Source organism: Pinus tabuliformis, chromosome 3_1 (genome assembly GCF_031772625.1).
Source record: "Pinus tabuliformis cultivar Carrire ecotype Pingquan chromosome 3_1, CPIR1, whole genome shotgun sequence".
NCBI classification, from domain to species: Eukaryota; Viridiplantae; Streptophyta; class Pinopsida; order Pinales; family Pinaceae; genus Pinus; species Pinus tabuliformis.
In genome coordinates this window covers 4,037,717-4,056,261 of record NC_142301.1, presented here as the reverse complement: position 1 = coordinate 4,056,261, position 18,545 = coordinate 4,037,717, and positions in this window count along the sequence as shown.

Genomic DNA, 18,545 nt, shown 5'->3' with positions numbered 1-18,545 from the left:
GGTAGAATGGGGGAATCAACCTTTCAGTGATGCGGGTTTTTCTTCTAAAATCAAGAACTCCGGTTGCTAGCTTATCCGACAGTACAGTTGCCCAATCCATTATTTCACTATTACATGCCGCCTCCATCAAAGGAACCATTTCTATAGTGAAATTTGCGGAATCATGTAACCCCCACAATCTACACATCATTATCCCAGCGTAATAATAAGGAGTACACAGAGAATCAACAGAATACTTACCTGAAGACTCATGCTTGTGTTTTGTTGGATTTTGTCTCCAATCCTGAATGGGTTCGGATTCAATTTCGTTCTCTTCTCTGAATTTCTCTAGGAATGCCTTGTTGTACTTCTTCTCCGGTACAAGAAAATAATGCATTTGCCTCAAATCATTAGGTTGAAATGAACCGAAGATTCTCCCATCCATGGTGCAAAAGGTTTTTTCTATAATTGGGATTTCTTCAATTGCCCACCTTACTACATCCGTATATGGGAGAATTTGTTCTCGTGCTGCTATCCGATAAAGGAAAGTGTCGGCTAAATCCTTTAGAGTAGCATCAGATTTTCGAGTTGTATCTGCTATGGCTTGTACTGTTGTCACCTCGGGTTCTTCAGCCTCAATCAAATTATAGGTACTTTGCCAAGTAGTTTTGCCGAGTCCTAGACATGTAGTGTCAGATATCAATCCTTTTATTTTAGTTCCTGGATCAGCGATGAGTTGTCCTATGGCTGGCGAAGCGGAGGCCATTGCAGTCTTCTTAGACTTCTTCCCCATTCTGCTTAAATCTACTGCTTCGGAAGAGTTCTGCACAGGAGTGAAAATGAACATAATACAGAGAATTGGTAGCGCAAACCAAATATGAGCAAGATATATTAATCAATGCATGATGAAGGATTAACTTAAAGTGGCCGCGGATACAATCTGTGAAAAGATTTTTAGACTTACTATTTCATTAAATGGCCGTTAAAACCTGTCAATCCTTTAAATGCCCATCATATCTATTATTGGCGAAATGATTCGTTTAAGTGTGCCTTGGATGTTTTGGCGGTTGAGCGCAAGTGAATCGCTATTGGGAAGATAAGGCCTTTAATACGAATTAATCGTAATATCCCTGCTTTATCAATTTTTTGAAATTCGCGCTTTTAGCTTTATCGCAATCGGCCGTCGGGGAAAACTTAAATCGTTATATTGGTTTCTTTAGGAATCCTCGATTGCCGATAGTGATATCGCCAATTCACATCGGGAGTATTAACTGAGAACTTTGAAAAGCATGCATGGTACATCTCCGATCGCCAATAGCGATATTGCATCGCATCGGAGCGAAAGGGACTTTTGTTATGATAACTTGTTATTGCCGATATCTGATAACCTTTTGGGTGTTGTCGCGTCGGAGAAAGCCAATGGGTCTTTAAGTTATGCCTCCTTTGTCATTGCGACATGCGATCTTGCGATTGCTTTATCGCAATGATAAAATATTACTCATTTATATATTATAAGACCAATTAATTGGTTTATCAAAAAGGTTTTGTAATGTTTTTATTTTGTTTTCGGATCTTTTTGAATAATACTAAGTTGATACCAATTAAAATAAAAAGGGGCCCCTTTCATATTATATTTTTGAGAATAAACTTGATATGAAATGGGGGGTTGTTGTAGAGCACAACAATTGGCGATTCACTAGAAGAAATAGTTATCTCTGAAAAGTATGGAAATACTTAAACTTTTTCAAAATAGGAATCTCATCAAAGGGGAAAATTCTAATATAACTAGGTATATATGCATTCCAAATAAAATGAAACTATCTTTGCTAATTTCCTCTCTTGTTTAAAATTAGATACATTCTAAGTTTTAAATTGGCCTCTATTGGTTGATAATGATAAAACAGAAAACCTTTCTAAATCAGCTTTTAGAATTGACTCCTTTGTCACAGGTAGAGCCTCTGCTGCTAGCAAACGTTCATAGTTTCGACAGGGATACCTTTTCACCATGTTATTGTCCATTGTCCCATCCATTTCAGAGTATGATTAACAGAATGAATTCAAAACATGCTTTTCATATTTTGCATCTCTTTTCTACTTTTTTGTTATTTTGTAAGATAAAAAGCCATTGTCCTGGTTTGGTGACCAGCTGAGTGACAATGCCATTCACTGGTAGTAATTTAATCGAAAAAGTTGGCTCGTGATGAGACCCCTTGTCTTATAATCCTAAGCCATTACCCTGTTTTGGTATGCAGTATTGGTAATGTCGGTTAAACTATTTCCCTATGATCATGGTAAGCAGGCTTGTAATAAGACCTCTCATATTTTATATCAAATATTTTAGAATTACACTCTGAGTAATCATAAGCTTTGGTGAGTGGGATGGACAATTTTCTCCTTAAGAGTAAATGGATGACAGGGTAAGAGTTAAAGATGTTGAAGTTGGATTAGTTCCTGTTTTGACATTGATAACCTTTTTGTGACCAATTTGAAAACATAAAATGATTTACAATACTTCTAAAATTTGAGAAGCGTTCACAAAAATTGAAGTGTGGTTTTAGAATGCAATTATACCTAGTTTCCTAGAAATTATCCCTTTTGTTTAAGACTTATATTATTTTAAAAGCAAATATCAACACTACTTCTTTTGAGCAACTTTTAAATATAGCAAAGGTCAATGGAAGATACCTTACAACTTTATTTTCTAATGGTCCTACAAACTACAAAATTCCACTAAACTAAAAAGGAGAAGGGGTCACCTCCTCAATTAAAGAATTTTTTTAAGATAAGGCCATTAACAGGGAGAGAATCTCTCAAACCTGATAAATCTTGTAATATGAAGGTCGAATGGCCTATCTTCTCACATATCTGAAATGGCCCAAGCCACATCTTCGGGAACTTGGTGTGTTTTTCCTTATCTTCATGGGCTTTGTCCCATTTCAGAACTAAATCACTGACTTGAAATTGTTTTGAACCGGATGAGGCTGAATCAAAGGATGACTTGATAATTTGCTGATGTTTTGCATGAATAACCTTGGCTTTTTCTCTTTCCTCTTCTAATTTTAGAATTTGGTCATGTCTAAGTTGAATAGAAGAAGAAGGGCTTTCCTCAATAAACTGAACTAGTGCTAGAGAAGGAAGGACAAGATTTGTTGGTAGCACTGCTTCTTTTCCATACACGAGATTGAACGGAGAAGAACCTATGGAAGCCTTCTGCATTATCCTATCAGCCCATAGTGCAAATATTAAGGATTTGTGCCATTTTTTATGATTCTGTTCGATAGTCCGCTTAATAATTTTAATCAGATTTTTATTTGTGGATTCTGCTAAACCATTACCCTGGGGATAGTAATTAGCAGAATATTTCAATTTAAATCCTCTTTTAATAGCGAAATCAAACATAGCATTGCCTGAGAAGTAAGATGCATTATAAAAAACAAGAGCATTTGGGACACCAAACTTGGTAATGATGAATTGATCTATGAATTCTATAATTACCTCAGAATTTGTTGTCTTTAAAGGAATTGCTTCAACCCACTTAGTAAAATAATCAGTGGTGGTAAAGATATACTTATGCTGTTTGGAAGAATGTGGAGTAATTTATCCAATGATGTCCAATCCCCATTGCTCAAATGGTTGTTCAATGTTGACTGGTTGCAAAGGGAAAGCTGGCTTTCTTTGTCTTCCACTAGAAGTTTGACAATTTCGGCATTTCCTTACATATTCATGAGCATCTCTAAACAGAGTGGGCCAATAATATCAAGCATGAATGATTTTGTGGGTTGTTTTGTCAGCTCCAAAATGTCCTCCTGCTGGTCCATCATGTAATTCCTGCAAAACCTTTTGTGCTTCAAGTTTTTCTAGGCATCTTAATAATATTGAATCATAATTTTGCCTAAAAAGCACATCATCAATAATTGTGAGATTTTTTGCTTTTAATCTAATGGCCCTTTTGTTTTTGTAAGATAGGTTAGGAGGTGCATATCCATTTTTCAAATAAAAGATTAAGTCAGCATATTGTGATTCAGAATCAGTAATACTTATCTGGTTGATCGCTTTGGTTTGATTTGTATCACCTGATTCTTGAATGTTGGATGCTCTTGCCAATAACCTGCAAAAACCTTGGCCTCTAACAATCTTTGTTGGTTTAATTTCCAATTCATATTCTTGAAGTGTTGTAACCCAATTTGCCCTTTTTTCACCTAATTCCCTTTGGATTAATAGTTGTCTTACTGCAGGGAAAGGAACTATAACTTTCGTATGGGATTTTAAAAGGAAGGGTCTGTAATGTTTGACAGCTTTATATACAACAAAGGCTTGTTTTTCTACTTTGGAGTAATTCAATTGAGCACCCTGAAGATTTGAACTATAGAATGAAATGGGTGCTTCCAAGTTGTGATTGTTAATCTGTGTGAGTACTGCAGCGTAAGACAAATCATATGCGATAGTATACAATGTGAAATGATTAGAAAAATTAGGAGTATTTAAAGCGGGGGCATTGATTGTTGATTGTTTGATTAAATCAAATGCTTCCTTTTCTGTTGATCCCCATCTAAAGACTGAATTTTTCTTAATCATAGTTTGAAGTGGCAAAATGATTTGAGAAAAGTCTGGAACGAATCTTTTGACAAAATTGATTTGGCCTAGAAATGACTGCATGGATTTTTTATTATGAGGGAAAGTGATTTCAGAGATTTCTTTAATCCTATCCGGATCAATATAAATGGCATCTTTAGAAACAATAAAGCCTAAGAGCTTTCCTTGGTCAAGAGTGAATAAGGATTTTTTGGGATTAAGTGAAATACCATACCTTTTGCAGCGTTGAAAGATTTGATTTAAATCATGCAAATGATTGGATTTGTTTTTAGAAAATACAGTAATATCGTCTAAGTAGACAACTACTGTTTTGCTAATTAATCCTTTGAAAGCTATATCCATCGCTCTTTGGAACATGGCTCCTACATTAATAAGTATGAAAGGCATTTTCTGATAAGCATAAGTTCCCCATTTTGTTCTGAATGTGGTTTTGAGTCGGCCATCACGATGGACCAAAACTTAGTTATATCCTGAAAAACCGTCTAAAAAGGACATCAACTCAAAGCCTGCCACTGATTGGAGTATCTGATCCATAGTAGGTAATGGGAAATTATCTTTTAGGCTCGCCTTATTCAGATTTCTGAAATCTATACAAATCCTGATGTTGCCATTTTTCTTTCTGACAGGCACCATATTGGAGACCCAGTTTGAGTGTCGAACGGGAAAAATAATCTTAGCTTTCAAGAGTTTATTGAGTTCTAATTTTATTTGACTCTCTAAGTTTGGATGCATTTTTCTCAACTTTTGTTGAATTGGTTTCTGTTCGGGAAGCATTGAAATGGTATGCTGGATGATGGATGTATCGTATGTCTTTAAATCGTCATATTTCCAAGGAAAAACATGTTTATTTTTCCGTAACAGTCTAATGAATGCTTCCTTTTCTTCCACGGAAAGTCCTAATCCTAAATTAATGTTTTGAGGATTTTGCTCAGTGCCAAGGTTTATCAATTCAAACCTTAAGGTGGAACTTTGGAGCTTTGTATTGGTCACATGTTTAAACCTGTCTTTAATATCATAAAGATCCTCAAGCTTCACCACAGGCTTCGGTATTGAGTTTTCCTCGTGTTTTCCTCTCATTTGAAGGTCATGCTTGCTTTCCTCCATGATTTGATCATCATAGGACTTTTCGGAAGTTAAAAATTGTAAAATGTCTTCACCGTGATTGAATACCCTCCAATTAGTGACATTGTCAGGAATCGATGGCCTAAAAAGTAATTCTACTGAAAATCTATCCGGGCTATAATCTTCGGAAGGTAGGAGCTTGGAAGCAACATTGACTAGGAAGTCGACTGCTGAATTTTGAGACCTGGGGATGGAAGAAATATTGAATGATGAAAAGTGGTAGGTGAGTTCCTGCACCAGCGACTGATAATGTTTGAGATGGCTAGAAAGATAATGAATTGTATTCCTTACCTGTTTAATAATGATTTCGGAATCTCCAAACAATTTCAAATATTGAACCTTGAGGCCAATCGCTTTATATAGTCCTTGGACTAAGGCTTCATACTCAACTTTATTATTCATGCATTCAAACTCCAACCTATAGGACAGCATTTTTTTCTCTCCCTGAGGGCTAACCAAAATACATCCTTCTCCCGAGCCTTCGCTAGACTTAGACCCATCGAAATATAGTGACCAAAATAAAGAAGTATTAACAATTTTATTTACAGTTTCCTCAGTATCATTAAAACATCTTGACCTATCTGTTTGTGAATAATTTTCGATCTGAGATGTAGAATTGTTTACTGAGAAAGGAGATGGTTGGGCAGTGAAGTTTCCAAAGAATGACTCAGATGAATAATTCCCCAAAATGTTGTTATTAAATGCTATTGGTTGGTTTTCTTGTTCAAATTTTGTAACTGTATGGGTCATGTGTTTCTCCCGATCGATTTTTATTTGATTTGGCTTTCCCTTGTAGGGAAGCCACATATGGGACCAATCAGTAGAAATATACCCATGGAGTTTTTCAGACCAATCCCTACTCAAGATCAAACCATAAAATTCAGGTATATCAACGATTAAGATATCAATTCTTTGAACTACTCTAGGATCAGCTGATAGCCTGATAGTTACTGAGTTGATTTCTCCTAAAACCTGGACTTTAGTCCTGTCCAACTGCACAATATGAATAGCAGACTTTTGGGGTTCAATGTTCAGTTTGGAACAAACTGAAGCTGGCATTATATTAGAGGATGCCCCTGAGTCAATCAAATAGTTGTGCAGGTTTCTATTGTAGATCTCATAGGTTAGAAGGAAAGGTGGAGTATGAGAATTTGATCTATCTCCAATCAGAACTGCATCAATAGCTTTGACCATACCAGAAGGTGGTTGACCTGCATCATTTGCAGCTTTAGCACTGGGAAGGGTTGAAGTAGGAACAACATTCAATTCTTTGAGAAGCAATTTTTGTTGATGTTTTAAATTACTAAGTTCAAACATGGTAATGTTGGCCTTATTCTTCTTCATGTCATCAACAATATTGTAATCCATTGAATCGGATACTACCAATGTCTTAGATGTTGACAGATTATTTGAGGTTGAAGTTTGGTTTTGCGGAACTGTTGCAGGTAGATTCTTGGGGGTACCTTTTCCTTTGTTGTAGTAGCACCTGCACTCCTTTTCATTGAAGTTGTTTGAACAGGTTCAGAGGTACTTTTACTCCTAGTAGTGACAGGGAACACTTCTTCTTCATTTTCTGTATCGGAATTAGGCAATATAAAATCCCACATTCCATGACATTCAACAACTTCTTCTTCTTCATTAGTTGGTGAGAATGTTTCTTATTCTCCTTCTTCGGGATCTGAATCTGCATTAGATATAACATTCGGTGGTTTTGATTCAGTTTTCTTGTAATTCGTAAAGGGCCTTTTGGTTTAGGTTTCAGCTACTTGTTTTTTGATTTCAACCATTTCATTTGACATAGTATTGAGGATCTTTTGTAGACCCTCCATGTCATATGGATCTTTAGGGGTTTTCTTGTTTGAATCATCTTTAAAAGAAACTTTTTTGGTTTTTCTATCTTCAAGAGCAGCTTTCTTCTCTAGAGCATTAATACGTTTCTCCACAGCAAGTGCTTCTTTCATGTTTTCAGCTAAAGTTGGTTTTCCAGCCCTGTCTACAAAAATAGCTATATTGGCAGGTAGGGCAGTTATATACCACTCGCTTCTAATTTTCTCACTTGGTTTGGAGGCCGTTGAGATTTTATTCAAGAGTTTATTGAATCGCGCATTAAATTCTTTAATCGGTTCCCTATGCTCTATCCTAAGATTGGAGAGATCATTTATTAATGTAGCTAAAGACCTATCATCACCATACTTAGTAAGAAACTGTTCTTGGCAAGTCGTCCAACTGGTAATGGAACCAGAAGGCAAGGAAAAATACCAGGATCCTACTGATCCTTGCAAAGTATAAGGGAAAAGCCTAACGACAACATCTTGCTCTGTTACTCCTTTCAAGTTAACTGCTAACATGAAGTTATTAATATGTTCCTTAGCTTGTGTTCCATCATCTGGATTAAACTTGGGTAGCCATTTCTCAGGAGCATCAGATAATGCATGCAATGGTACAGGCATGTTGACTGCACCAGGCCTGGTCCATGGATCTGCCATTGTAACCGTAGTAGTGGATGATACTACTGTTGAAATTCTAGATGTCTGGGAAGGATTTGATATTGAGGATTGCGCAGGTTGGGATGTCGAAGTTGCTAATCCCTAATGAACAACAATGTGTGATGAGGGAGTGGATGGTTGACTTCACACTGGGGAAGATGAGATGGAGGATGTGGATGAAAGTGCTTCACTATCAGATCCTTAAGTGTTTTTCTTCGCCTTTTTCCTTTTTGGTAAAGGGAACTTAGTAGGTTCAATACCGAGCTTTCCACTCTGAAGTCTGGTGAGAGGGTGAGGTAAATTGAATTACGAAGTCACTCTGCTTTGAGATACCTCATATTTCTGTGGTGATATCGAGAAGCTCTGAAGTTTATGGATAAGAGACTGAACTTCAAGAGATTCAAGACTTAATTGTTCTGAAGTATTGTGGGTTTGAGCAGTGGTAGTTGATTCCTCTTCTTCTTGTTTGGATACTGGAGAACCAACATGCAATTGGGAAGTACGAGGTGATGTGGAGGGAGAATTACTCTTACAATGGTCTGTAGATTTGGGTTTGCTTGCCATTCACAGTTGAGCCCTCCTTCTAGCGCCAAAAATGTTGATACCCCGAAAATCGTTGTATCAACATTGGGGGATAACCACCGGGTCCAGACCTTAATACAGCTCCTTCTCCGTTTGGAATGGTGGCTCCGACTAGGTATAATGGGACCAGTTTCCCAATAATGAATAAAAGGGGTGGATGAACGATTGGTTATCTAATCTAACGATAGGTGAATAACTTAATCTATCAGCAAAAATAAAAGAACTACTACTAATCTCGGGAACTATTATTCTTTGAAATGTAGCGCTTGATGATCTTTGTTTATTAACAGGCATATAGATGACTCTATCTAATAAACATAGACATTTATTCATTCAATGATTACTTTGTTTAAATAGTTAAACAAAGTGATTAACACAATATTGCTACACTTATCATTTATATTATCGATACATATATGATCAAAAGAAAAGCATGTTGTAAACATCCAATAGTGGAAGGAATAAAGAATGCTGTTAAAAACACATGCATATATCCGATAATAGCAAAAGCGATCAAATGACAATTCATATAAAAAGAATGAACTCAGACACAGATAATAGTACCATATGAGCTGCTAATCACTCCCAATATCAATCACTGTTTGAAATTCTTCTTCTGACTCAGAAATACTTTCAAACAAAGACAGTAGTGCACATCCGCATAAAAGCTTCTTTGTCAAAATCAGAATGATTGGCCCAGTTTTATAAAAGAATATCCCTGAAGTACAGTAGTGCAACTTCAGGTTTTAAGTCATATACAAAATTTATGAACCTTTCTAAATACATGAAAGGGTCTATAAATACTTAATTAAGCTAACTACCTATGAAACTAAAATCCTACTTAATTGGTATCACTTGATTCTGAATATCTCCTTCACGGCAATCTGGCAGTCGATGGCATGAATCATCACTTAGGCTATTTGCCTTTAAACCTGAGCTAGCATATCGCAAGCATTGGTTCCATTTCTGGTGGTCTGTTGAGACGAGAATTGAGTTGGGCAGCATAGGTGGCATCCTGTATATTGGGAATGATATACCCGATTGCATCTATGAGGCATTTGAGGGCGGATCTCTGGCTGTATGGTTTGACTAAGAAAAACCAATAGGTGTCCCATGTCAAACTGTTAATTCCTACTATTAATCTCCCATTTTTCTCTAGTTCCGAATAACATGACTGCTCCAATGTTTTAGCCGCTGTCAATTTACCCGGAGTACATTGAGAAATCATGTTAGAAAAGTAGAGAGTATCATTAACCAATTCAACCAAATTACTTGTGGTTAATTTGCATCTTGAAATTTCTCTCTCTGCTTTCATTAACTGGGATTGCCATTCTGTAAATAATATCTCCTTATGTGATTCTAGGATTTTTGGAAAATTAGCCGCCTGTCCCTCATCGGTGTCTTGCCACTCAAGAAAATTAGTTAGTGTTTCATCGGCTTGATCCAAGTCTGTTCTAGCTTTTTCTGATTTTTCACCTATTGATGTCGTCAAGTCGCATAAAGGTTCCGCCTGGGCGATTTGTTGACATAAAAGCTTTATCTGTGTTATCAATGCCTTGTTTATCTGTAATGCCTCTGCTCTGAATTCAGCTAGCTATGGAAGATTCTTTGCTTTCTCTAGCTGGGCTGATAGTTGAGCAATTTGCTCATCTTTTGACTTCAACATTTGTTCATTCACTGCTTTTAGTTGTGCCAATGCCTCAGACAACTCTTTCTGCTTTTGAACTGAACTATAATCAATCCTCTGTTTCTCTTCTAGCAATTGTTTAGTCAATTGATTATTTATTTGTTTATGTGTAAACAATTGCCGTTCTACTTGCTCCGTCTTCTGTTGTGCCTCCGATAGTTGTGCTTGTAGTGAAAAGATCTCCTGGTCTTTTCCTTTTAATAAATTACTCACCTCTGATGCCTTGTCTATTGTCATTGTCAAATAGGCTCCAACATATTGGGATAGTTTTGTTAGGTCGTCAGAGGGGTCAAATTTCTCTTTCCAAACCATGTTGCCCATCATTGTTTGTTCAGGGAATAGGTAAGGTTGATCAGTCCTTCTCCTTTTTTGTTGTCGTTCTACCACAGCCTTGTGTCTTGGGTTGTAAAAGACATCTAAGGGAGGAATTTCTTCTACTTGCAAAAGAATCTGATTGGAGGGATCCTTATGGATTATCTCTACTTCTTTAGAACTGGGTAGGCCGCTGGTTCCACTTGGAACCTATTTTGAAGATGTCTCCTGTGTGTCAGCCGCTTTTGATGTTTCGGCTTCCTTCGAGCACTCAAGATTACTGATGATTGAGTCGAATTGTTGCCATTCCTGGAGTAATTTCAGGTCAATCTGGGCATCTACATTCACCTCTGTGTTGCTCTGTTCCTGCTCTTTTGTCTGGGTTTCCTCTTGTTTTTCCATATGCAATTCCTCCTGTTCTTTTGATGAAACAGGAGGTTCCTTAGTGAGTCACTGCTCAGGCTCTCTTGATTCTGTCGTTGTGGTTGTTGCTAATAGATCCAGAGGCAGAGTTTTCAACTTCTGTTCTTTAAGTCTCTTGAATTCAACTAACCCGTCATCTTTATATTACATTCTAGCCAGTGAATTAACTTGGCACATTGACTCAGCTGAGGAGAACAGGTCATCGAACTTATCTTCTTTATGATCAAAATTTTTCAATTTTGCTTGTTAAAGTGCATTATATGCGACTTTGTTGGGATCAAATCGCCTATTAGGAAGAGTTGCTAGACTTAATGCTTTCATTTTTTCAGCTTCTTTCTCTGCACGTTTAAAGTCATGCAAAGCGTAGACACTGCATCTTAGAGGAAAAGAGGGCCAAATCTGCTTCTTTTCATTCTTTAGAGTTTGTGTAACGCCTTCGAACATAATATGATATGCTATCTCCCTAGCCAACAGTTTATTAGGTACGTAGAAAGGGAGGACATGAGGTTTGGCTTGGCTGCCGAAAATTCTTATATAAGTAAATTTTTCCTCTCCGAACCATCTTCCTATGGATGTCAAATCAACCCCTGCTTGGTAGGAAATCTTAGGAGCAGGTTTATCAAAAATAGAGTAGTGAATGGGTAACATAAAACCATTGCAGACTTGATATAAATGGTTCTTATAGTAAGTTTTCCACAACTTCTAATGGTATATATGAATGGGCATGGGGTCTTGTGGAGTCCACCTCCATCCAAGCACAGGAAATTCAGAATTAAAACACAGGGTGTCCAAGATATAAGTACTATAGTAGAATGGGGGAATCAACCTTTCAGTGATGCGGGTTTTGCTTCTAAAATCAAGAACTGCGGTTTCTAGCTTATCCGACAGTACAGTTGCCCAATCCATTATTTCACTATTACATGCCGCCTCCATCAAAGGAACCATTTCTATAGTGAAATTTGCTGAATCATGTAACCCCCACAATCTACACATCATTATCCTAGCGTAATAATAAGGAGTACACAGAGAATCAACATAATACTTACCTGAAGACGCATGCTTGTGTTTTGTTGGATTTTGTCTCCAATCCCGAATGGGTTCGGATTCAATTTCGTTCTCTTCTCTGAATTTCTTCAGGAATACCTTGTTGTACTTCTTCTCTGGTACAGGCAAATGATACATTTGCCTCAAATCATTATGTTGAAATGAACCGAAGATTCTCCCATCCATGGTGCGAAAGGTTCTGTCTGTAATTGGGATTTCTTCAATTGCCCACCTTACTACATCCGTATATGGGAGAATTTGTTCCCGGGCTGCTATCTGATGAAGGAAAGAGTCGGCTAAATCCTTTAGAGTAGCATCAGATTTTCGAGTTGTATCTACTGTGGCTTGTACTGCTGTCACCTCGGGTTCTTCGGCCTCAATCAAATTATAAGTACTTTGCCAAGTAGTTTTTCCGAGTCCTAGACATGTAGTGTCGGATATCAATCCTTTTCTTTTAGTTCCTGGATCAGCGATGAGTTGTCCTGTGGCTGGCGAAGCGGAGGCCATTGCAGTCTTCTTAGACTTCTTCCCCATTCTGCTTAAATCTACTACTTCGGAAGAGTTCTGCACAGGAGTGAAAATGAACGTAATACAGAGAATTGGTAGCACAAACCAAATATGAGCGAGATATATTAATCAATGCATGATGAAGGATTAACTTAAAGTGGCCGCGGATACAATCTGTGAAAATATTTTTTGACTTACTATTTCATTAAATGGTCGTTAAAGCCTGTCAATCCTTTAAATGCCCATCATATCATTTATTGGCTGAATGATTCATTTAAGTGTGCCTTGGATGTTTTGGCGGTTGAGCGCAAGTGAATCACTATTGGGAAGATAAGGCCTTTAATATGAATTAATCGTAATATCCCTGCTTTATCAATTTTTTGAAATTCGCGCTTTTAGCTTTATCGCAATCGGCCTTCGTGGAAAACTTAAATCGTCATATTGGTTTATTTAGGAATCCCCGATTGCCGATAGCGATATCGCCAATTCGCATCGGGAGTATTAAATGAGAACTTTGAAAAGCATGCATGGTACATCTCTAATCGCCGATAGCGATATTGCATCGCATCGGAGCGAAAGGGACTTTTGTTATGATAACTCGTTATTGCTGATATCCGATAGCCTTTTGTGTGTTGTCGCGTCGGAAAAGACTAATGGGTCTTTAAGTTATGCCTCCTTTGTCATTGCGACATGCGATCTTGCGATTGCTTTATCACAATGATAAAAGATTACTCATTTATATATTATAAGACCAATTAATTGGTTTATCAAAAAGGTTTTGTAATGTTTTTATTTTGTTTTCAGATCTTTTTGAATAATACTAAGTTGATACCAATTAAAATAAAAAGGGGCCCATTTCATATTATAGTTTTGAGAATAAACTTGATATGGAATGGGGGGTTGTTGTAGAGCTCAACAGGACACAAAAGCTAGAGGATACTAAAATCAGCAAACCAAAGAAAAATCTTTATCTTTAGAGAAATTGCTTTGTATTGATAAGAGAAAAGGGGGCAAGGACATGACTATTTATATCACTTTGTTGTCTTTATTTTCACTAAAACTAATTTGATTGATTACTTTTATCATGTTGGTTCTTCCTTAGTCCTCATAACTCTCTTTAATTATTATTATTGAATAAGAATAAGGCCATATTTTTCTCTATTGAGATGTTCAGACTTCTTCCACCATCCCTACTCTTAAGGAGTGTTGAGCAATCCTTTACTACAAATAGGAAGTGCTATATAAAGGAAAAGGAAAAGAAAAAAATATCTATATGATCACTAACAATTCTATGATTTGTTAGATGGAGGATAGGGGGTCTCATCAAGAGCCAGCCTACCATGTTCATAAGGAAGTAGTGAAGTGGCATTCCCATTATGGCCACCACACCAAGGATATGATCCAAGAGGCACATCAGAAAAATAAAAGCCCTTGGAACAAGATGTCTCATCATCAGCTAGCCTGCCCACCTTTCATGCTTTCCTGGTGAATGGAATTGTGACTCATCTGGTTACCAAGCCAACTTAATGGCCTCCATTCTCTCAAAGCACTTTCCTAGGCATACATAAAGGATTATGGTTCCAAGGGTGAAAAAAAAAACTTTTTCAAGGTTATGAACACCTGTGGGCAACAGAGCTCTGCTGATGGTATTGAAGTCATATTTTTCACACATCAACAGTCATTATAAACCCCTTTCTTATATCTTTTTCTTGATTTCAAATGAGATTATGTTTTAAAACCCTTTAGAACTTCTTATACATGAAATATTGTTTGAAAATAAATCATAATGGTTAAAGTGGATAATTACCACATAAGCATTTTTTACTTATGTCAGCTGTCCTCTTCCCTATTTTTCCAATCATTTCATAGCATTTCCATATCTATTGGCGATTTTCATCATAAGCCTCAATTTCAGTAATTCACTACTTTTTGCAGTCATGTCATGGATATATATGTCGTTACTTTTTTTTACTGTACGATTGTCGTCCAGTACGCTACTCCTCCATTGGCCCGTCGAGGACGACCTATCATATTTCAGGGGGGCATGGGTGACCTCCAAAATACACTGGCATACGTGTAAATTCCTTACTCGAAGGTATTGAGACCTCATCAGATCTTGGAAATAGCAAGTTTAACGGTATTTGTATTTTCAATATGCACAATTTTGTTGTTCCATTGTCATTTTTGTGTTTTTCTCTATAAAAATTAACAGTGTGCTAAGCTTAGAATGAAATGGGAGGCCGATTAGTATGCAACGAACCACAAATACTAACAGTCTCTGACATTGCACGAGAAATTTTGGTGAGAGCAGGATGGATTGCCTACTTTACACGACTGCAGCAACCCCATGAAACTGTGGCCATCGAATTTTTGTAGAATTTGCAGGAGAATCATTCCATAGTGAGAGGAAGGAAAATAACTATGATGGATGTAGTAATTGCAGAGGTAATTAGACTACAAGCAATTGGACCCACATGGACACATAAGAAATTGAGACTTCAAGAAGCCATGGCTATCTTTCGGGACGAAGGACAGAACCTAATTGTCAAAGGAAAAGGAGTCTTGCCTGCAACCCTGGGAGAACCATGGGCAGAATTAGCTAGAATAGTGCAAAGCTACATCACATGCGATGGGAGAAAGGATGTGGTAAGACCACGCCACCTCAAATTATTAGTAGTATTAAGACAAAGATGTGCTGTAAATTTGCCTGCATATTTAGATTTTTTATTCCATGACGCTACTCGGAGCATAAGGAAATCCTATCATACAGAAATGGTAGTAAGTCATCATGGTTTAATTCGATTAATAGTTAGTTATAGTCTTGCTTAGCAGCAGACTAGTTGGGAAGAATTGGTATTTTCAATGAATGGGGGATTGGCCTTACCAGCCTCGAAAAGAAAAAGAACCACCAGCACATCAACTAGACCGCAGAAACGTAGACAGTCCTCCAGATTGAGGAGAAGTTGGGGAATGTTGGGAAATCTTCAAGATAACAGTAGCCAACCCATAGAAATACATGGCCTCGAAGATGAGAAATCCCCACAACTCGAAGGAGGGAAAAACATGGAAGAAGAATTGGAGGAAGAAATTGAGCACTCTCGTGAGGAAGAAAGGGATGAAGCAGAACTTCCCACAACCTCCAGCACAAGAAAACTACAAAGTCCATTGCAGGATGATGAATTGGCCCAAATTTTGGCCCATATGGGTGACTATATTCAACCTCAGAGCCCACTCAACCTCAGTATTGAGACCGGGAAATCACAGGAACACTCTGCTCACAGTAAGAGTGCATCCGAGGAGATGAATGATGAGGAAGAAGAAGAAGCGCAATCACAGGAACACTCTGCTCACAGTAAGAGTGCATCCAAGGAGATGAATGATGAGGAAGAAGTAGAAACCAATCAGGATGTGGCAGATCAAACTAGGGTTACCTCCCTTGACGAACCTAATCAGGATAACGAGAACACTTAAGACGTGTTCCAAGCAGAGAAAAGGGAAATAAGCCAAGGCAAGGGCATAGTCCTCGAAAAACAAAACCCAGCTGAGCAACCAAGTACAGAAGAGGAAACAACTGTTCCTCCCAAGAAAAATGAGAAGAAGATGAATGAGATCAAGAGGCTGTAAAAGGAACAACAAAGGCTTCTAAATGTAGTAAAACAACTCAGACAATAGATAAGGGTCCTAAAAAGGGAGAAAATCTCAAAAATAACCCCAAGAACAAGGGATGAAACCACCCAAATGAAACCCCATAAAATAAGGGCCATGGGGACTCAAACCGAGCCCATATCCATTTAGGATAGCAAGGAACAACATGCAGTTGTTACAGAAGCAGTGGCCCAAACAGAAGATACACCAGTTTGTAATAAGGACATCCAGACAAAGGCACTGTCCTCTAGCGTCACGACTGACCATAAAGTTCATAATAAAGAGACAGACTGTAGGAACCAAATTTCGTAATAAGAAGATCCAGGTAGAACTTCAACCCAGAAGTGTTTTGACGGACAATGACCCTAGGGTAGTAAAACTCCAAGAGGATCGGGCACAGGCTAAGCAGACTATAGAAAAGCTCACAGAAGAGACTGTTCCTCAGGAGAAATATCAAGAGTTACAACAACAAGTAAATAACATGAATGCATCGGAGAGCAAGGCCTTTGATAGATGTTGTAGGGTAGAGGAAAACATTGAAAAGGTAACAAATAGACTAAACACAGTCATGAGTCAAATGGATACTCTCTGTTCTCTATATACAGATGTTCTAGCATGTAGGTCCCCTACCAAAAATTACACTTTGTTTTTATTAGAAAGATATTTGCAGTTAAAAATCAAGTTTGTTAAGGCATGAAAGCCTATAGAATTAAAAACTGTTGATGATTTCATTAATTACTGTAAACACTATGGAGTAAAATTTTAGCGATTACTCTATGAGTTTTATTTGCATAATTTTATATTGGAGGAAATGGAGAAGAATCGCAATCCCTTTGTGGGTGATGTCCAGTTTCAAGAATTCCTTTTGTTTGTTGATAACTAGTTAAAGTGGCTCAAGGCCCATAACACCTTTCAGAGACAAGAAAATGGGTTAGACCTTTGGGTTAGGGGTGAACCAAAAAACCCATTACAAGTGTGGGATAAGCATAGAAGATTAATGAAAAAGAAGGGTGGGATCCAGACATTAAGACCCATCCATAAAGCAATTGTCCAGCAAGGGGTAGAATATTTCCTTTCTATCAAAGACAATGCCATAGCAGCAAATAAACTCCGATGGAAGACTTCCAATCGAAATATTCAGGACAGAGAGCCATTCAATTACAAAAATTTTAAGTTAGCTGTCGATCGCTTGGCTACCTATAATAACCTCATCTTGAGAGAGGGCCCATATTGGCTAGGTTGTAGGTTTCAAAGCCCAATTATGTGGTATCCTGCAACAGGGTATAAGGCCATATATGAATTTCCTGAAGGGCAGACAAGGAACATTTTTGAAGTTTTAGCTACAAATCATGGTTTTAGACCACTTCAAGAAAATCCCTCTCCAGCCTATTCCCTATCTACCTTGCATATAAATTACATGGTTTTCATGAGGGCATGAAAAAGGGTAAGTAGGGGGTGTTTTGTGCGATGGAAAAGGTATGTATTTGCCATTTTTTATTTATCTTTTCCTTTGAATCATAAATCCTTTACATTCTAAGATGGTAATATGTTAAAGAATTATGGTAGAATTAAGGAGATTTGTGATTGATACAAAATAACATATTATTGTCTTTCTCTATATAGAAAATGGAAGAAATGGGAAACCACTATTCAGGAGGAAAAGACAAAGTAGAAGCAACTAGTGTCCCTTCGCCAAGAAACCATATCGAGATAAGGAGATCAAGATCGGAGTGCATAGTCCAGGAAAAGAAAGGGAAAGCATGTCATCAGCGCAAGAAGACAAAACGATAAACTAGAAATCAAAGATAGAGCGAATCCCTCAGGATCCTTTGATCCAGAGGGATCTCTGCTTCAAAACTTACTTGTACTCTTGATATGTCTGCCTGACCATTATAAAAGGGATAATGCTTGTATCCCAGGGGGAAATGTATTATCATTTTTCAGAATTCACTGTTGTGCTGTTACTTTGATCATCGACTCTCTTTGGTTAAAACAGAGTACAATTTCTTGTAAACTTTTTATACATGATTAATACATAAATCTGTTGTTGTTCCAGTATTAGATACCGGAGTAAGTTTCGCAGTGCTTCACTGGTAGCTAAGGGCCTGGCCCTGGTGGATCCACTTGCCACCTGTACCATTATTTTACAGTTCCATTCGTGTGAT